Genomic DNA, 20,111 nt, shown 5'->3' with positions numbered 1-20,111 from the left:
TTTATTGGACTACAATCACTTCAATGATAGCCCAGTTTTATAGTGATTAGGCTGCCTTGTGCTAACGCAATGTCCAATTTCACCGCTAGCGATCTGATTTATTTGCCAATTTTCTCTAACTGCTTTGTTTCCTGCTTATGGACGTCATCAGTTGCGGTTTTTAGCTGCTCACTACGTGACTGGCCATTAATGTCAACTCCGCCATCACTGTTTCTTGTTTTTCATACCCAATAATGTACGATACCCTCATCTACTATTGCTTCGCCATAAAAACCTTGTAATCGGGGGCGAATTTCAGTCATACTCGCATTTACTTGCGTCAAAAATTCGATTATTGCACGTTTTACTCCCTGAGACGAAGCTCGTCCAGTTTGTATGTGACAGCACGAATAATGCAATTTCTATCGTATCGTACTGTATATTAAGACTATAATAGAGAAATGAAAGAACAAGACTAAACACGTTCCCAGGCCACTTATATCAAGCAGCACTGAATGCATAGGCATTACTTGCGAAATGTTCTTTGTACGTTGCTAAACATGCCATAGAAGTGGCAGTTGGTATTCTTAAAATGCGCGTTATGAAATAAGTCGCTCGTGCAATAAACTGCAATAATTCATGCTTTTGACTATTGTAGAATTACAGAAAAATGCTCGCAGTTGCACAATCAAGTGGGTCGAATATACAACCAAATAATTTTCCGTAATTACAAATTCGAATCAAAGGATAAAAATGTCTCTCTCCTACCGGTTGTGCTTTCAAAAAAAAAAGCGACTGTTGCCAAATCGGGAGAATGCAAAAATTAAAAAAACTCCAAAGACGCTGGTCCATAATCCTCGGAAATAAGAACACGAAAAAAAAGGATCGAAGTACTATTTGAAATCTGACCCCCGACTCTAAATCAGGGGAATTCGATGAACTGATACACACCTCTATAAAGATCAGTATCTTTCGTTTTCAGTCAATTTTCTCAACTACCACCTGTATGCAGAAGTGGTGGCGTTCACCTTTGACCTTTTTACCTGGAGGAGAGTTTAGCGGGATGACTCCAAGAACACAGACAAGGTTCACGCCAGCAATGAGCGGAACAGCTTCTCCATCATAGTGAAATATGAGACCACGCTTGTGTAAATCGGATGCACGCGATGCACTGAAAACTAAATCATTAAGTCTTCGTAAACGCGCACACTATAGATTTGAACAACAACTGCAGCATGGATCAGGATGAGAAAGATTAAAAAAAAAATGCTTCTGTACACACAAAAATGTTAAAGCTTTGCTTTTGGCTAGAAAATAAAAAAAATTGAAAGTATCAATGCGAACTCGCAGTGCGACGCAACATGTGGTGGATACTTTACGGTTGAAAGAGTGTCACCACCACAGGTATTCTCGGTATTTCAGAATCCTTTAATACTCCTAACATGTCTCCATAATCTTCTGAGAGATAATGGATGTGGTAATGAAGGGAAGCCGTCACTAACGTGTTTCTCTTCTGGTTGATGTTTTCGGAAAGTGTTATCCCAACAGCTTTACCTCAAAAGCTGCCATGCAGAATGAAGTGCCTTTTGCTAGACTTACCGAATAATATAAGATTTAGAATAGCGCAAGTTGGATTTCGTTTGATGATAACCTAAAGTAAATATTCCAGTTAACAAGTTTATATTTTGAATGCCAGCATTGTGTTCAGTTTATAATTAGTGTTTCTAAAAAAAAAGATAATTTAAGACGAATATAAGAATGCAGTAAAGCAAAACGATATTATCTGGAATGTTTTAAAAAAGTACACTATACATTTTAGAAATATATTTTAAACTATTTATAATGTGATTCATACGTTTAAAGTTAAATGTCGCATTTCTTAGAGAAATGTTACATTCATACAAGTAATGTGTACAATATCACTTCTCAATTAACAATTTTCAATAGATAATGAGAGAAAAGTTAATAGAAAAATTTCTTGCAACTTTTGTCTGATTTCATGTTTGCATTTTCATGCAAGTTTGTATTTGTTAACATCGCTTATTTATATCGCTAGTCAGCTACTGAATTCTCTGTACTTTTATTCATCTCTGCGCCAGTCTTTATCCTCCCAATTCTTGTTTTTAACACATCCAACTGAGTTCTTCTACCGACTGTTTTTTTATCCCACAGCCTTTTACCTGTCATGTCTTCACCTGTGTGGATTTTACGGTACTTTAGTGCGTGTCGAAGCTTTCGATGTTCTTCTTTTTCTCTTTTGGCTACATCCCACCGTGACAGAAGCTCTCCTACAGATGATATTTTGCGAGCATCTTAGTAACACAAAGCGTGAATCTGCCCTGAAGATAGGTGAAGCAATCACGAGCGTGTTGCAGGCTCGCATTTGCTATTGACGCCTTTAGAGGGGGGAAAAATCTCAAAAGAAGAGCATCCACTTCTGGAGAGAAGTGGATGCTGCTGTCATAACAGGCACCACACGATCAGTGGCGGGGTTGAATCACCTTCGGAATAGATGCGTGTATCCAATATTTTTATTGATAAAAATAATGTACGGCGTCACAAAATATGACAGTTAAACGCAGTCGGCAGTGAATTTCACTAAACAGACAGATAAATGCAATTTTATGACTTTGTTTTTTGTTCAACTGCTTTAATACCATTGCTTGAATGCATTCGATAAATGCCATTCAAGTTTTCCTAACTCTGAATTGCTCTTAAACTTCTCTCTTCCCATTTTTTTTTGCATGTTGCTTTACTTCTTTCATTCCAGTTGTTATCTCGGCGATCACTTTCATTTAATTTTCAATTACAATAATTTCTATTATTTTATTTTCATTACGAGTTATTTTTCTCGAATATAACATCGAGTATCAGATATTCCAATTGCCAATATTGTTTCTTTATGTCACTAGTCAGCTACTGAATTCTCTGCAGTTTTATTAATCTCTGCGCCAGTCTTTTTCTCCTAATTCTACACTATTCCTTTTTGAAGGAGTTACTTTGCGAGTGGATACAGCGAATTAGCTTTTGTGTCATTGCTAAAAACACTGATGTGAATTCCTCGTTAATTTTTGAATTCGACAGGTCCAAGATTTTATTTCTGCATTTTTTTTTTTGAACCTATGTCATCAGATCGTCCCTTCTCGAGTTACTCTGCCATATTTGAATTCTGTGTGAATAAGAAAGTCGCAGCTTTCCAAAAATCCGGGAAGTAAGGAGCTGCAGAACAACAGGTAACCCATCGTAGATTATAAAACATGGGCGGCCTAGTTGACCGAATAGTTATCATATCAAGCTCTCCAACCACCAGGTCGTGGATTCAAATCCCGCTGTTGGTGTGGATGTTTGTCAAAGCCTGCTCTGGACGAACTTGCATAGATCCTTGAGTTTACAAGGCTTGTCTTTTAAAAACTATCCTACATAGAAGAGTGAGGGATGGGGGAACTTCTTTTACCCCATTTCGAATTCTCAACTGATTATTAACTCGTTAACAGAAGCGTGTTGTAGATAACATTCTTGATCCGTGCCATAATTTCATCTGTTTTTCCTGTTGATAGACTTTCCCAATTCAGTGTCATTAACAAACATTACGTGATATTAAAAGTTAAAATGTTTTTCATTCGATATTTACCTGATTGTTTTCTATTGCCACCCTGTCGGTGGCAATTTAATGATTCTATCCGTTTGGTCCCCTCTTCATTCATGAGTGCTATAAACGATTGTTAATTGAGAAGTCCAATAGCTGCAGTTAGGTAGTAGCTGCTTATCGCAACATGCTACTAAAGAAGACATGAAAGCAACAGCGAAATTCCGAGTCACGTGACAATCACCATTATCCCTCCAGCGAAAGCAGAATCGGTTCCTTTTCTGGGAATCATACTGATGCATCTTAAGACGCAGAGGAATTTTATGCAATATTTTTAACAATAAAACTGCTTCTTTGGGTCCGGAAGGCAACCGTGAACAATCAAATTTCAACCAGGAAATATACGTCGAACTACCAAGACTTTGCATTAACTGTACTTCGTTAGATGGCGATCAGTCCAGGAAATGTTTACAGGAATTTTACCATGCAGCTATTCTTGCAACAACGAAACGAGTTATTTCAACTATTTTCACTTCAAGGAATGTCGAAAAAACTTCGAGGACAGAGAAACATTGAACGTGTCATATAAAGTCCGACGTGATGTAACGTACACAGCCGGTGTGCATCTCTCACCGAATAATCAAAATCGATCATTTCGTATGGAAGTTCGCGGGCCAAACTTCACTGAAAGATTATCACATGCTTTGCATGCTCACATGCGTTTCTTGATAAAATGATTATCAAGAATGAGAAACATCGAATGGAATTATTCCGTGAAGTATTATAAATATTCCACACATACCAAATATTTCCTTCTCAAAGTTATTTGGAAAGAAATACAATGGAAAAATATGAATCTCGACGGAATAACACTTTAAGATGATCATGACACCATGTGACTAATTTTTAAATAAAAAAAAGTAATCATGCTACGAACTTTTTATCTTCGTATGCACGTCAACTTACTTCTTAGGACCGTTTCTCTCTCTCTACTTTCTTTCATAGCTACTACTGACTCTACCCTTACTTACTGATACTAATTCCACCCGATGTTGTCATTGTTTAATTTGACCAAGTATCTGATTTTCGTCAGTACGTTTTTCACTTACGTCAATAGGAAAATAATAGTTCAACACCTGACTCATCATACTTGGCGTTTATTTTATTTATTTTTAATCTGATTGAACTGAATATACTACATGATCTACTCTGTTTTAAATCGAATCGAAAAACTATTGAATTATTTGACCTGTAGAGTTATCCGTGGCGATAGACACCCATTACTACCTTCCTTTCATTTCATTACGATTAAGTCGAATTTCTCGAGAGATAAAGCAACTCAGGAAACAATTACATTCCAAATTAGCTCGAGGCCAATTGAACTACACTGGTTGTCGCAAAGAAAGCGAACCTCCTACAGCCATCCTTTCCTTTCGATTGTCCGAATTTTTCAGAGAACCTTAATTTAGTCGAAACTGTTTCAACGATTCGACTTGTAGATGTGTATGTGAAGCGGGGGGGAGGAGATCTACGGTTTTGGGGACTGGAGTTATTTTTATTAATTGAATTTAATTCTTCACTTTCGACAAGCTGAATTCTATTGAATACCTCTGCGGACTAAAAGTAGAGGACAGATATTAACGTTAGATTTGGAATCACAGAAGGTAGAAGTCTGTCTGTAATGATTCTTAGAAATAAGAGCAGCCAGTGACTTGTAGTAATACTCTGCTTATGAGTTACTGCCGAGACTAACAAACAATTATAAACAAAGTAACCTTAATGCGTACGTCTATCGAATGGATACATTGAAATATAATACATAATTTTGATTGTTAAATTATATATTAGTTCAGAACTGTCTGATGAAGTATTTTTAACATTAAGACTCCATTTTTATTGAAAAACAAATGAATTGTACAAAGTAACGGAAATTTTAGTGGTAAACTTAAGCAAAACACAATCGATATCGAGAGTGCTATGCCAAAAGCGGCTGTAAGTTCGGGTGTTGTGATAATGCACGATCTCGCACTAATCACGAAATCTTTGCCTTATTGCCCACAATGATTTGCTGATTCGCCTAATTTTTCTACCACTAATGAGCTGCCAAAAACCAACAAGTTTTAATGTCTGAATTTTATCCAGCTAGTGCAGGCGTATTAAGTTCCAATTTATCGTTATGTGAATCCCATCCAAGGTCGTAATGGTATCGTACATTAGAATACATCGAATCCAATAAACAGAGTGGTGATCTCACACGGGTAATCGGTCTTCTACCACATAAAGATATTCACAAACGCATGCTCGCAGCGGGATTAGAACCCATGAACGATTCGTTCGAGAACAGAGCACTATCCACTCACACAACCAGGAGATTTTCTTCTATAAAATGTTCCGATTGAAACTAAAATAGAAACAATGAATACGTTCAAATGTTATTCAATTACATTCATCCAGAGCCTAGTTAACTGTAATATATCAATACAGGCCAGCTCTCCAGCCAACAAAGCTGAAGGTTCGATTCCCGTCTTTCGGATGGTGGTTGTGTTTTAAGCTGGAAGATGATCTGTTCTGTGTGTGACACACCACGCTATTCACTAGAGGCTTGTAAAAAATCATGCTGGGTCAGTGAAGCAGGATTTCTAGATTAAAAAATGTAGCCCATTCACGTTACCAATATGTCCCCCCCCCTCCCTCGAAACGCACCTGAAAAGAATTTACAAAATTCTTGAAGCAGGAGTATATATATAAAATACAAAGTAGCATATGCTTATAAGTAATTACGAAACACAAATGTTACAAAGTGAAAACATATGAGATTGTATCCATCTTTATTTGCGGGACAGTCAAACTCACATGAAGATCCCTCATATACACACACACACACATCACCACACAAATGTTGTAACAAAGATCAATGCGAGGACAAAAGCACAGACAGAATATATTGATCCATGAATGCAGCAGCAGCAGCACATGGCAATACACCCACTGATAAAAGAAGTCTGTTATAAGACAAACGCAGCAGCTGAAAAAAGTGCCTTTGTAACCGAATGCGCATTGAAACCGATTAAAAGAACTTAAAAACTGCCATTTTTAGCTAAAAGGAAAGTAAATTATACTTAAAATTCTATTCTTCTTTTCATCCAATCGTGAGCAAACAAATGTTCGCACGTGAAATACAGAACTTGGCTGTAGAGCAGTTTAATAGGACAGTTGATCTGACATCAGTGTATAGCAATATCCTACAATCAACAATATATACTCCCTCCTGCTCGGCTTGATTACGTTCATTATGCGAAGAGTCACTACCCAATTTTTTTTTTTTTTGATATTTATTGAGATCTCATCAGTAGGAGTTCATGATGATAATGCGCTACTTTGCTATTTTTATATGGAAATGAGTTTTCCATTAAGTTTTACATTAGAATTTATGCCCTTTTGAATTTTGATTCAATGAAACAGCTCGTTTATTTTAATGATATTCAGTATATCCTCACTGTTGACCTCCCCTCCCCTACTTCTCCTATAGTGACCCAGTCCATCTTGGAAAAGTGCATATTTGTATTAATGAATCTAAGACAAACATCCATGCCCAAGACGGGATTCGAACCCGAAGCATCTTCGCTGGAGAGAGGATACGTTAACCACTCAGCCAACCAGGCTAGCTGCTTATTTTAATTAAAAATGCATGATTTAAGACTTTAATAACTCAATTCATTCTTGTTCAGGAACGAGCAAAGCGTCTAGTTTTCATGTACAACAATGAAGCTAACAGTTATTCAATATCATGCGCTGATGTCTCATTTAAAGTGTTTTTTTTTTTTTTTAAAGTATTCGGACAAGTCGATAGCAGGTACTAAATTATTTCATAAATACACTTTCCGAAAACGGAAAAATCTATTTAACTGCGAAAGAAAGCTACTGAACAGTAATTCGGTAGCGCAAGATGAGCATATGAAAAGAGAAAAACAAAAAACTGGCATAACATACCGTGATTTGTTACATGGCTGCTAATACGATTAACCAGAGATTATCGTATGTTAACTGTAACTATCAGCCAGCGATTCACGAAAGCCGACTACACCACATTGGCAGATGTATCATTTACTCACATGTGAAATTCTCACCCCCCCCTCTACCAGGAGTCCTTGTTAAAATGAAAAGAATCAATACTTCACCACTCTTACCATACCTTACCTTGATATTTTCTTCTATTATAAGAAAAGAAGTGCTTCTTTTTGTCTTACAAACTTGTGCTTGTATACCATTTAATACACTGAACGAAAACTTCAAAACACTAAATGTGTAATATATTCATTACATTTATTTTTTCCTGTTCAGTAACAGAGGTTAGAACACGTTTAAATATTATTCCTCTGTCGCTACTTATTGATTTCTTAAAGCACCTGCGTTAGTTGCACAATTTATTACGTGATTAGCACTCTTTTAAACCCTCTTCAATTATTCGGCACTCCAAACATATTCGCATCAGCTATCTGCTGAGAGAAAATTAGGTTTCCCATAGATATCAGTGAATGAACATCGGCCATTTCCGCCCAGACAATATCTATTTCATTTGGTAATTAGCTTTATCTGAAACATCACTTGGTCATTTGTAAGGTTCTTACAACTATTGGGTCGATTTGTTACAACGAGAAATTGCTCGCTACCTTCATCTGGGTTATGGTGAACTAAACTTTATCCTTACATGGAATCAATGCGTCATTTGCTTGGCACACTGCCTACGGTTCGAGATTTTATCAAAACTTCGCTACATCTGGAGCGGAAAAACAACCTTGAAAAATCTACAGTTTTGAGTAAAGAATGGATCACGTCATGCGTAACTTACTCTATGCGGCTAATGACGACATTAAGAAAGGAATATTTCAGCTACAAAATGTTATAATTTTTTCCCTTTTTTTTTAAATGCTAATGATGACAACCTATTCATTAGTGATAGCAAAAACAGATGATGTATGCTTGAATACAGAGGCATTGTCATTATCAAAAGAGATAGAAATAATACGCAATGTCCGATTTGTAAGATAGGGAATCGGATTTTCTCTTAAATGGTGTGTGCAGACGGCAATAGCAGTACTCCAGTAAACAAAGAAGTCAACATGTGTTTGAGAAATACAGGATGAGCGTTGTAATCTGAAGAAACACAACATTGTTCATCCTGTATTTCTTCAAAAAAAAAAGTCTGATAGTATCTTTGTACTTTCTGTACAAAGATTTGCAGGATAGTTCGAAGAGTTCACTATTTGAAAAAGGTAATTGAACCAAGTACACGGAAATGGCACATGCGATCGTGCTGAATTAGCTGGCAATAGCATTATAATTGAGTCATTAGACTGTCGAGCGAATTAATATTAACGAGATTTGTTAACATTGACTAGCGGGTTTGTTACAGGCGTAACCTTTTCTTAACCATCCTGTTTATCTTCGAGAGAAGCTCTTGATTACGATCCCAACTGAAGTTTATTTACTCTTCTAGTAATCGCTGTAAGTTGTAAGAAAAATCTTAATTCGTTTTTCTTTTTTTTTCTTGTACGCTTGAGTTTAACAACCAGCTCAATGGTGGAGACTTTCTCAAACTTTTTCTCGATAGTTATTTCAGGTTCCTATGACCAAGTTTAGATGATCCAGAACTGATTGAATTTCCTGGAAATCATTTTATCAAAAAAACATATTTGACAGTCCTTTAATTTACCTTCAAATTAAGTTATTGCTGTTGTCAAATACGATATAAAGGAAACAAAGTTCAGTTCGCACGACTATTTGTCAACAATACAGATGAACCCAGAAACCATTCTTTAAACCACTCCAAATTAAAAACAAATCGTTAAAGACTTGTTCTTAAGAGCACGCTCATAAAATTCTACTTCGTTTATATAGCTATTCTGTTATTGAATAGCTATATAAACGAAGTAGAATTTTAAAATGTTTCATTAAAAAAAGACTTGATTATGCTACTCCCCTTCTCAATTTTTCAATAACCCATTTAAAAAAAAAATCCCGCTATTTTTGGAGGAAACTCTCTGCAAGGCTTGAGATTGCGCACAATGAAGTAATATCGGTTAAACACTCGAATGTTGAATCCAACCAGAAGAACGTGCGTGGTCAAAGTTTTATTGCTCAGGTGCTTCGGCTGTCATCCAACTTTAAGCAAAATAATCTATTTTGAGCACTCTTGCGGAAGACTAAGCAAAATGAAAGGTAATCTGATCATCTGAGGCTAATCAAAACTTTATCCCCGAGAAGTTATAGAGCATATTTTTTTTTTGTCTGAAAATAAGTCTTCTTTTCAATGTTTTTTTTTTTTAATTCATCTGCAAGTGATAAGGCATGATCGATTCCAAATCGATAAAAGATAGAATTATTACAGTTAACTGCTTTGGCTATGAAAGGCATTTTCGCCGTCTAACAAATCAATTGCTTTGATGACCTCAGCCATTTCTGCCCAATGCTGGAAGAAGGTCTCCAACTTTCCTTTGCCACTGGATTCCAGCCATCTCTATTGATCACATCTTCGCAATGCCTCTTTGTTTTTCTATAACTTTTTTTAATCTCTGGGATGCCCTTCACATATCATCGTTGTCCATTTGGGTGCTACTTCTCGTAACATGACTTTCCTATTGCCATTTAGATCTTTTAACAATTGTCACTCTCTCTGGTCTGAGCGCTAACTCAAGTATTGCTCTTTTTATCTTGAATGATAATACCAAGCAGTAATCTTTCCACTTTCCTCTGAGTAGTCAACTTGTCCGTCAATTTTTTTTGTCAAATTCCAAATGGTCACTTCTATATGTCATAATCGAAAGCATACAACTGTCGAATATTTTTTTCGATCAAATTTTTCCATCCTACTGGAGTCGAGACCAAAAAAGATATAGGTTAAAAATAAACATGGAAAGCAACACTGCCACATAATTTATTCTTCATTGAATCGGAAAGTTAACTATGAACACATTAACGCAATGTGTTCATAGTTAATTAAAATTTTTCTTTTACTCCTGGTTTATTTCTTTGCTCTGGCAAATAATGAATTCTATTGTAAAAAAAACTTTTTCGTTTCGAAATATCTGATATACAGGGTGGCCATAAAATAACTTTCCCTCTTTGGAGGCATCTGTAGCTAAAACCAATAAACGGAATGAGACCAAATTTTATATTGAGACTTTTGAAGGCCAGATAAAATGGAATAACAACATTTCGACGGTGTAAGCGACAGCCAGCCCCGTCACTCATTCCAGCTGGATATGTGACGCGTTAAAAATGATAATAAGAATAATTAAACTAAAACAACTTGCGAGAGACACAGAAATTAATTTAGTGATTGAACTCACAGGAAATAATGTTTTATTCATCAGAATCAGGGCCCCCCCCCCCTAGACCACATACACGATTTTGAATGTGCTGACCTTCCTTGTGTACAACAAATTGCATCCGGTGTGGGAAATGCCTCTACAGCTGAGAGACAAGGAGTCGGATTTGATGTTCATAACTGCCCATTTTATGTTCTCTTTCAAGACATGTGTATGTTGGTGGCGTTCCCAACTTGCAACGGATTTCAAATACCCCCACAGCCAAAAGTCACATGGAGTGATGTCCGGGGATCGAGGCGGCCATGCCGTAGGGAAGAACTGACTGATAACCCGACAGTCATTCGAATAACTGCCTGAACGTTCCCAATCCCTTTTAAGTGGAATTGGTGGCGCTGCTGTCACGTACGCACAGTAATATTTGCATAATCCTTTTTACCTGCGTTTACTGCAAATATCTGACTGCTTTCTTTCGGCTCCGCCAGCGCCAAAATTTCACCTATCGGTGACTTTGGTAGTAAATCTTTTTTTCGCGGAAATCATCTCCCCATGCCTTCAAAAGTCTCAAAATAAAATTTGGTCTCATTCCGTTTATTGGTTTTAGCTACAAATACTATCAGTAACCTATCGGTATGCAATTAAAAGTAATAATAAAATAGAAAAGCAATCTTTTCTTACGAATGGATTCGATTATCTCAAGGGGAAAATATCAATATCCACTATGCACTCTCAACTGTAATGGGTGCTATGATAGTAATAAAATTTTTTAGTACTATTTCTTGTCGATTTAAAAAAAAACTTAGAATTTTTTTTTAAATATATAAAAACTGTCATTAATTCTACGAATGTATAGTAATAAATGCGTGTTCTGAAAGTCTAGAATTGTTTAATTTTCATAGAGTATTGGCCAAGCTAATATAAAATGTGTTGAAGTTATTTTTACAGGATCTTTATTATTTTAGTGGAAAATATGAAAAATGTTTTGGATATTAGTGGATAAAAATAATGAAACGAGTATAGCTAACTTCCCAGAGGCATTTTTAAACAAATACCTTTGTTATTTTACTCATTTCTAGATAAGTTGAATTTCAACAATCGAAATAGCATATAAAAGTGAAATATAAAGAAATTTTTTTTTTTCAAAATCCAAATCACTTGTTTGTTTTTTTTAATGGAAGTAAAACACATGAGAATTCCAAATTTCAAATGGACTTAGAGAAAAGGATGCTGTAATAATAATAATAAAAAAACACTTGCGTGAAATGTATTTAATGAAATGATATAGTATTACTTCACCTAAGAGTTGAAGTTCACATTACTAAGTAGCTTAAAAAAAATCCTGGGTGCATTGAAAAGAAACAGGTATAGGTCAAAGTTCATCTTTAACAAGTACACAAAATCGATTTGGAAATAAAGATGCAACATTTTATACACTTTCGCTGATCAAACGTGCGCTACTCAAGTAATAACCCTTACAACATCTAATCTCCCGCACTTATTTTTCTCTCCGCAGATGTTCCATGCTAAGTAATATCTCCGAATCACAAGAGGGGAAAAACTAAACTCCGCTTATTCTCCACCCCACATGTTTCCACTCAAACGCGTGTCTGAAGTATTACTCGGTGTGGGTGGTCCGTGTTATTCGACCGCTACGACAGTCCCCCACGAGTAGAAAACGAACGTGACCTCGTCGTTGTTCTCCCTATTAAATGACGCACAGATGGAACCTGGGGAAATAAGTCGCTTGTGCGCAACCACGGCATTTTTCTGACTTACGGAAATATCGTTACAGAGAGAATTCGGAGTTCCGAATGCAAGGTAAATCCGATTTCCCACTTTTTTCTTCTTTTTTTATGAAGTTAGAGTGTCGAACATACATGAGCGACATCTGGTAACAAACCCAATAATTTAGCCTTTTCTATTTTAGTAGTTTTAAATGTTAGTTTGTACTTTGTTAAACACCTGCATTTTTAACCTGCAACTTTCCAGAACAGGTAAATTCAACGTATGATGAACTTTAAGGAGATGAAAGCTCCTTAGTCTATGACGTAACAATAAAATGGTAAGTGGTAATATGCTTTCATGTTTCCATGACAACAATGGTTGTTTGCACATACTAAAATATCCAATTTATTGATAATGTAATTACTTTTTTTAATCTATGCAGTGTCATTATTTAGGCACGAATAGGGAAATATATACAGAAATTCGCAGATGAAAGTGTGCCAAGTTGCACTTTTTCCCCAAATGGTAAATGCGCCTCATGAGCCTCATCTTCAAAAAGAATTTTATTCGAAGGCATGTTATCTCAAAGCTATTGATTATATTAACTACTCGTTGATTAGTGATGTTTCCATATTTAAATATGGCTTGACTGGTGGTTTTGTACAGAAATGCTAGTAGCGATGACAATAATAAAAAATATGGTGCCAGAAAGTCCTGAAGAACTCCGGTGGAAACAGGAAAGTTCCATTAATGAAGAGATGACATATGAATACTAAAAGTATATTTTACTCTACTAAAATTAGTCTTAGCATACAGTATTTTAGCGCTCCACATAATAAAACAAAATGTTTAATGCCTGATTTGTTTCAGAGGAAGTAAGCGGTACTCTTTCAGCCATAACTCTTAGAAATCAGAAGTCGAGTCGTAGCCCTTCGCTATCAGCTGCAGTTAAAAAGGCACGTCTTCCGGTGTGCTAAATGACAGCTGATGAGATTACGGTAAACCAGCTGCCTTGTGTTCCCCAGTCCTCCAACTAATCTTATTTATACATCATGTGTTTATATGCTCGTTTTTTTGAGTTGCGTGGTTAAAAATCTGTGTTTACAGGGAATGAAAAGTTCTGCTCGCCTATAGCGGAGATAAACTATCTTGGGAACTGACAGAAAATGCTAAAAACATTAAATAAACTTAAGTTGTATGTAGCTCTTTCGGGGGACCCTGTAACCTCTAGACAGCACGTCTCTTGGGGGTGGCGGATAGGGTCTCCCACTAGATATGGAGGGCGGGGATCCGAATATATTGAATAAAGACTCGTGGACCAAAAGTGCCAATCATCTCGACTGTAAGGGTAGTGGCACTCTCATAGTTCCCTAGCTGGATTTATCTCTCTTCTTCCTCTACTTTGAGGAAGATCCACTCACTTCACTCTTTTCTACAAGGCCTTATCAGCCAACTCCTCATTTTATGACCCTTATGCTAGTGTACTCGAGAGCTGTAGGATTTTTCCATTTCTGGCCTATATCTATTTGCCTCTAAAATCTACTCTTTCCCCTTCAAGTATCCTATTCCTCCTACGGGTTTAAATTTGGAAGAAGGCTAGTTCAGAAGCCTTAAGATAGCAGCCCTACCACTGGACTATCCATCGCCAAGCTAGTCACCTGATATGGAAAACATTAAGATACTTTTAAGCAAACAGAGAAAGGTGATCGAAATGAATGTATGGAAAACGATCCTAGAATGGAAACGGCAAAACGAAAATTTAAATGACAAAATATAATACGGATAGCAAACTGGAACGTAAGAGGAATAGCATATAAAGAAATCGAATTAGACCAAATATTAAATGAAAGAAATTTTCAAATAGCGGTAATCACTAAAACAAAAAAGAAATTAAAAGGAACCATGAGAACCAAAACTTTTAATGTGATATACAGTGGAGTTGACAGAGACCAAAGCAAGCAAGCAGGAGTCATGATGTGGATTTATAACACCTCTTTCAAAACAGTTAAAACATAAATTATGGAATGAAAGAATAATAGAAGTTAGAAAAATAAATAGAGGTTATTTGACAATAATTGGTTTATATGCCCCAGAAGAAGGAAGAGAACAAAATAATATTGAATTTTATAATCAGCTACAAAATATATAAAAAATGAGTACGTAATTTTAGCAGGAGACTTATATGCAAGAATTGGAAACACGAAAATTAATAATAATATAGGAATACATGGAGAACATACTCTAAACAGGAATAGTAAAAAATTGATCGACTTTGTAGTTTATAATAACCTTAAAATAATGAATTATTTCTATAAACATATACATAAATATACTTGGGCAGCAAGAGGATAGAAATCAATACTAGATTACTTTATCTTAATTCTCTTTCAATGTTTTCTTTAGATGCTAGAGTTCTCAGAGGATGTGAAATAAGCAGTGACCACTTCCTCATTAAAATAATTAAGATTACCATCTAAATGGTTACAAATAACAAGAACAGAAAGAAAATTTAAAACATTTGTTTATAAAACTAGATTATTAAACGACACAAATATACAATGGCTATATGAACAAAGAATTAACCAATATTTAGATAAAATAAAACGAAATGAAAAAATAGAATGGCTTAATATAAAAACGATATTAAATACGGCAGCAAATGAAAGAACAACAAATTCAATAAAAAGAAAAACTGAAAGATATGGAATGATATAATCAAAGAAATATCAAAATGAAAAAAGAAGCCTATCATAAATGGTTAAGCAGGAAAAGATTATAAGGTGAAATAGAATATAAAAGAATAAGAGCCATAACTAAAAGAGAAGTCAGAAAAAGACAGAATCATGGAACAAATTTGTTTCTAATTTAGAACATTATTTATATAAAATAAGATCCAATCCATATAAGATTTTGAAACATTTAAGTACAGATACAAAAGAAAACCTAAAATTAAACCGAATTAAAATTAGAAGAATTTTTAAATTTCTACACAGAATTGTGGACAGATAAATATTTTAAAAAAGACAACTGGCAAACATTTAATAAAAAGGAAATAGTTAAAGAAAAATTAGAAATCAACCTGAAAGAAACAAGAAACGGAAAATCACCCAGAGAAGATAAGTTCGGTTTAGAATTATATAAATATTCAGGAATAAGGTTCAAAGAAAGACTCCGATTATTTTTAAATAAAATCTATTCAACTGGTAACCCCCGACCAATAGAATTCAAACAAGCAATTACAATTCCTATCTTTAAAAAAGGTAGTAGAGATGACTCTAAAAACTATAAGAGTATAATAAATTTCTGTTACAAAATATATAGCAAAATTTTAAATAGCAAACTAATAAAACATTCTGAAAACTTTATTTTAGTAGCACAGAATGGATTTAGAAAAGGACGATCATGTACAGACCCGCCCTTTCGCCAAAAATTAATAATAGAGAAAAGAAGAGAGTACAATTTAGAAACGCATTGTATTTATCGACTTTGAAAAAGCATTTGACAAAGTTAAAAGAAGCATTTTATTTTACATATTAAAAGAAAGACAAATACCAAATAATATCCTAAAAGCTATCATAAGTATGTATGAAAAAACCATGAGTTATCATATACGAGAGGGGGGGGGTCCGACAGGGATGTCCCCCTCTCAGCAACTCTTTTTAATATTTACGTAAATGAAATAATAAAGTGGAATAAAAATTTACATCAAGGAATTAAACTTTCTTCTACAGTAAACTTAAACACTCTCCTCTGCCGACGACCAACTAATAATTACAAATTCTGAAGATAACTTACAGAAAGCTATTTTAAATCTAAATGAGATATCCAAAGATTATGATATGACAATATCAACAGAAAAAATAAAAAACTATGGCCTTGAAAGGACAAGATCCAGCAAGAACTAAAATAGTAATAGATAACAAGATCTTAGAACAGGTGAATTCATTTAACTACCTAGGATGTATGATCACATATGAAAATGAAAAAGATATAAACATAAAAATGGCAAAATATGTAAAAATAACAGGTGTAATTAACTCTGTATTTAAACCAAACCTAGTTCAAAAACAAACCAGACTAAAAGTATACAATACATTAGCTCTACCAGTCTTTGCCAGAGGGTAATGGACAAAAATGATTAAAAATACTAATAAAAGTTGTTCTGTTATTGATTAAATTAATTTTTATAATAATCTTTCATAGATGTGAGTGCCTATAAGCACATTAAGTCAGTAATTTCCAATTAATTTACGTTGAACATTGTTTACAAGAATTTTAATGGTTAAATAACTCTTCTATTTGGAGCTACGGTAAAAAAAACGTTTTGTGAAAAAAAAAATTTTTTTCGCAGTCTTATCGTAGTCTCTTTAACGCTCTTGTAACTTCCTAATGGTCATAGATCGTGACATTTACGAAACGGAGTCCTACTTCTAGACAGAATTTATTCTGGCCGTGAAATTATATAGCTTTCGAAGGTCCCGCCCGTGATCAGTCTAGAGCTGGTCTGACATATGCATTTGCTAAGCGTTTGTCGAATTATTAATAATTAAATTGTAACACATTGGGTATTAAACGATATTTTGGTAGTAGAATTGGTGCGTAAATTACGTAATACATTTGCCGATAAAAATATATTTTAGCGTATTCTTACGAAAAGATGAATCTAAATATGCTGCAGAAAAATATTTGTTTTTCTACTACGATCACATGAATTAGCATGGGAGCAATAACCAGCAGAATCTAAATGGATCTTCCGTTTTCCTCTCTCTCAAGATATATTTTCATGTATGACGCTTACTCTTAAATTAGTTAATCAAAACAATAAAAACGGAGCCGTATATTAATATTTAATTATCTAGCAGTACTGGCTCTTTCTATATCCAATAGATATTCTTAACTTCCATCGTAGCAGAAATTGAGTATATTTGCAACTGTTTTTTCAGCATAAATACTCATCACGTAAGAACAAAACAAATACAAGAATGCTTTGCGTATAACAGTTACGTCAAGCGTTTTTCAAAGTTCAATATTTTCGACTATCACTTCATATAAATGAAGTGATAGTCGAAGTGATAGTTGTTTCTTTCAGACATAAGTCTGAAAGAAACAACTAATAGTAAGCTACACTGATTGCCAAAGATACAGGATGGCGTGACCAAAATGAATTTGTCGTTCTGAACTTGACTGTTGTAAACATTATTGTATTCCGGTCATTTATCCCAATTATGCACACAGTGATTAGTGTGGAGTAGCTTGAAAGATTTTAAATTTGTTCTTTAGAAACTGTTTCCGGATTATTGAATCCTCAACCAAAATCAAACTACCTAAACTAGTGAATTATCAGTAAACCAAACACTGATAATCATTATAACAGTGGTGACCTCAGATATTATCTCAGTATTCGTTAACATCAAAATTGTCATTTTTGCGTTATTAATGATGACATCTGCTCTGAATATCGGTACTGATATAGTAAGTTATATAGCAAGTATTAGTGGCCGAAGTGAAGTTGGGCTTAAAGATCCACTTCCAATTATGAAGAAACATGTATAATCAGAATTTTTATGCTTCTTTGAGAGAATCACTCATTTATTTTTAATTGTCAAAATGCTTTCGTTTGTGTAAGATACGGATTGTTGATGTTAACTTAATGATAAATACCATTTTCACGGCTATACATTAGTTTTTTTTTAAAATAAAAACTCGGTCCCCACCTCCTCAATTCTCTGCTGAATTGTCAATTTTATTCGCTTCCATTACTGTGTAATGGAATATTCCATTACTGAATACGTCAAAAATATCAGCAATCACTCAAACGAATCAACTTTCTGATTTACGAGAGATCACGTTCCTTGCATGTGACTTGAGTGATGCGACTTAAAAATGTTGTGTTTCTATTATTTTAAGGTTTTAATAACTACATAGATTTTCAACAACTCCCTTTGGTCGTGATGACTACGAGTATTTAAATCTCGTGTCAGGTAATGCTGAAGGTATTACGGGTTTCTGCCTGATCTTAGAAAAGAAATTAGTTCGAAACAACGGCATCATGTCTGTGAAGCCCTAATATGATAGAAAAAGCTACTGGTTCTTTGTAATATTGTCTTAAATATTGCAAGATCAAGACAACTCGCATCGAAGATTAAACGCTACATGATTGTCATGTGAGACAGCTATTAGCATTGTATGATTTTTTGCAAGTTCGATATACTCATAGAATTTTAACTGCAATTAACGAATAATTTGAATGGGAATTTCACCCTCGTAAGGTCGGATGCTCTTGGCATTCTGCTCCAGAACAAGGTGCCCGGATTATCTATACTAAATATGGATCTTTTTCAAGTCGTTTTAGGCCTTTAAATAAGTGTTAAGGAAGTCTCACAACGAGCATCTATCACCTAAATACATTCGCACGCATGCATATACTGCAGTAGTATTCAAACCCACAGCCTATTCGTTGGAGAGCGAGAGAGCTACCCACTTCGGCCAACCAGACAGGCGACTTTTATACATTAAATAGAATTGGAGAAAACTACACTAATTAAGTTTAATACATTAATAATGTTTCATTATTTGCACCTTGATTAATTACAATTTGTTAATAAATTAACAGAATGCAACTTTATAAAATATTATTACAAAATATTGTGAATTAAGAAAATGAAGGAAATCCATTTACACACGTTTAACTAATATAAACGAAAAATCAAAATTACTTTACTAAAATAAATTACTTTTTAAAAAGCCACGTCTTTTCTGATTAGCCGAGTGGTTAATGTGCTCGCTCTTCAACCAACAATGCTGCGGGCTGGAATCCAGCCCTGGTCATGAATATAACTGTCATTAGGAGGGAGATGATTTTCATCGTCCGATGTGAGACCACCATTCTGATTATTGGAGACCTGAAGTGGCTTGAAAAAGTTTCATCTTTGATCTCTAGTGCAGGGTGTTCGGACTAGGAAATAATCTTTTAGTACATAAATTTGGACAAAGACAAAAAGCAAAACTTCACACACATGACAGCACAATTCTCGTTAAGTAATATACATAACAATTCTTGAGTTTAGCGTGCGAGACGTCAGGGAAGTAATAGGATATTACGATTCAATACTAACTTTATTGCACTTTAGATGAGAGTAAAATACTTGGTTTTTAATAATGAAATTGCCGAACGACACACAAAAAAAAAAACAAACACATCTTTGTGACCACTCCCCGTATGCGATGTCGGAATGCAATGAACCATCTCGTTAATCCTACTAACTCTGAACCACTTGCATATAATTACATCGCTAATCTTCCCTCTTTGAGCAGCAATTCAATTTTTATAGATCATTAAAAAGAGATTTATGGGTTCTGATATGGATTTTCATATAAAAGGATATAGAATATGAAATTGCTCCCATATCTTAGGAAAGCTGCTTTCCTTTTGCTTAAGAAATTTATACGACATAGCTCAGATACAATTTAGTAGGATACAACTTTTTTTTTTTTTT

The 20,111-nt window shown here is 34.8% G+C and overlaps 1 protein-coding gene across 7 annotated transcripts in view; it reads right to left on the bottom strand.

Moving 5' to 3' along the window:
- LOC150104865 (uncharacterized) overlaps positions 1–20,111 on the bottom strand; it is a 184,153-nt gene that overhangs the window by 93,401 nt on the left and 70,641 nt on the right. The window lies entirely within an intron of this gene.

Source organism: Typopeltis vanoorti, chromosome 7 (genome assembly GCF_054136105.1).
Source record: "Typopeltis vanoorti isolate ZY-2024b chromosome 7, IOZ_Tvanoo_1.0, whole genome shotgun sequence".
In the NCBI taxonomy this organism is placed as follows: Eukaryota; Metazoa; Arthropoda; class Arachnida; order Uropygi; family Thelyphonidae; genus Typopeltis; species Typopeltis vanoorti.
Note: the sequence above shows the minus strand (reverse complement) of the source record. Positions and strands in the feature narration are given on the sequence as shown.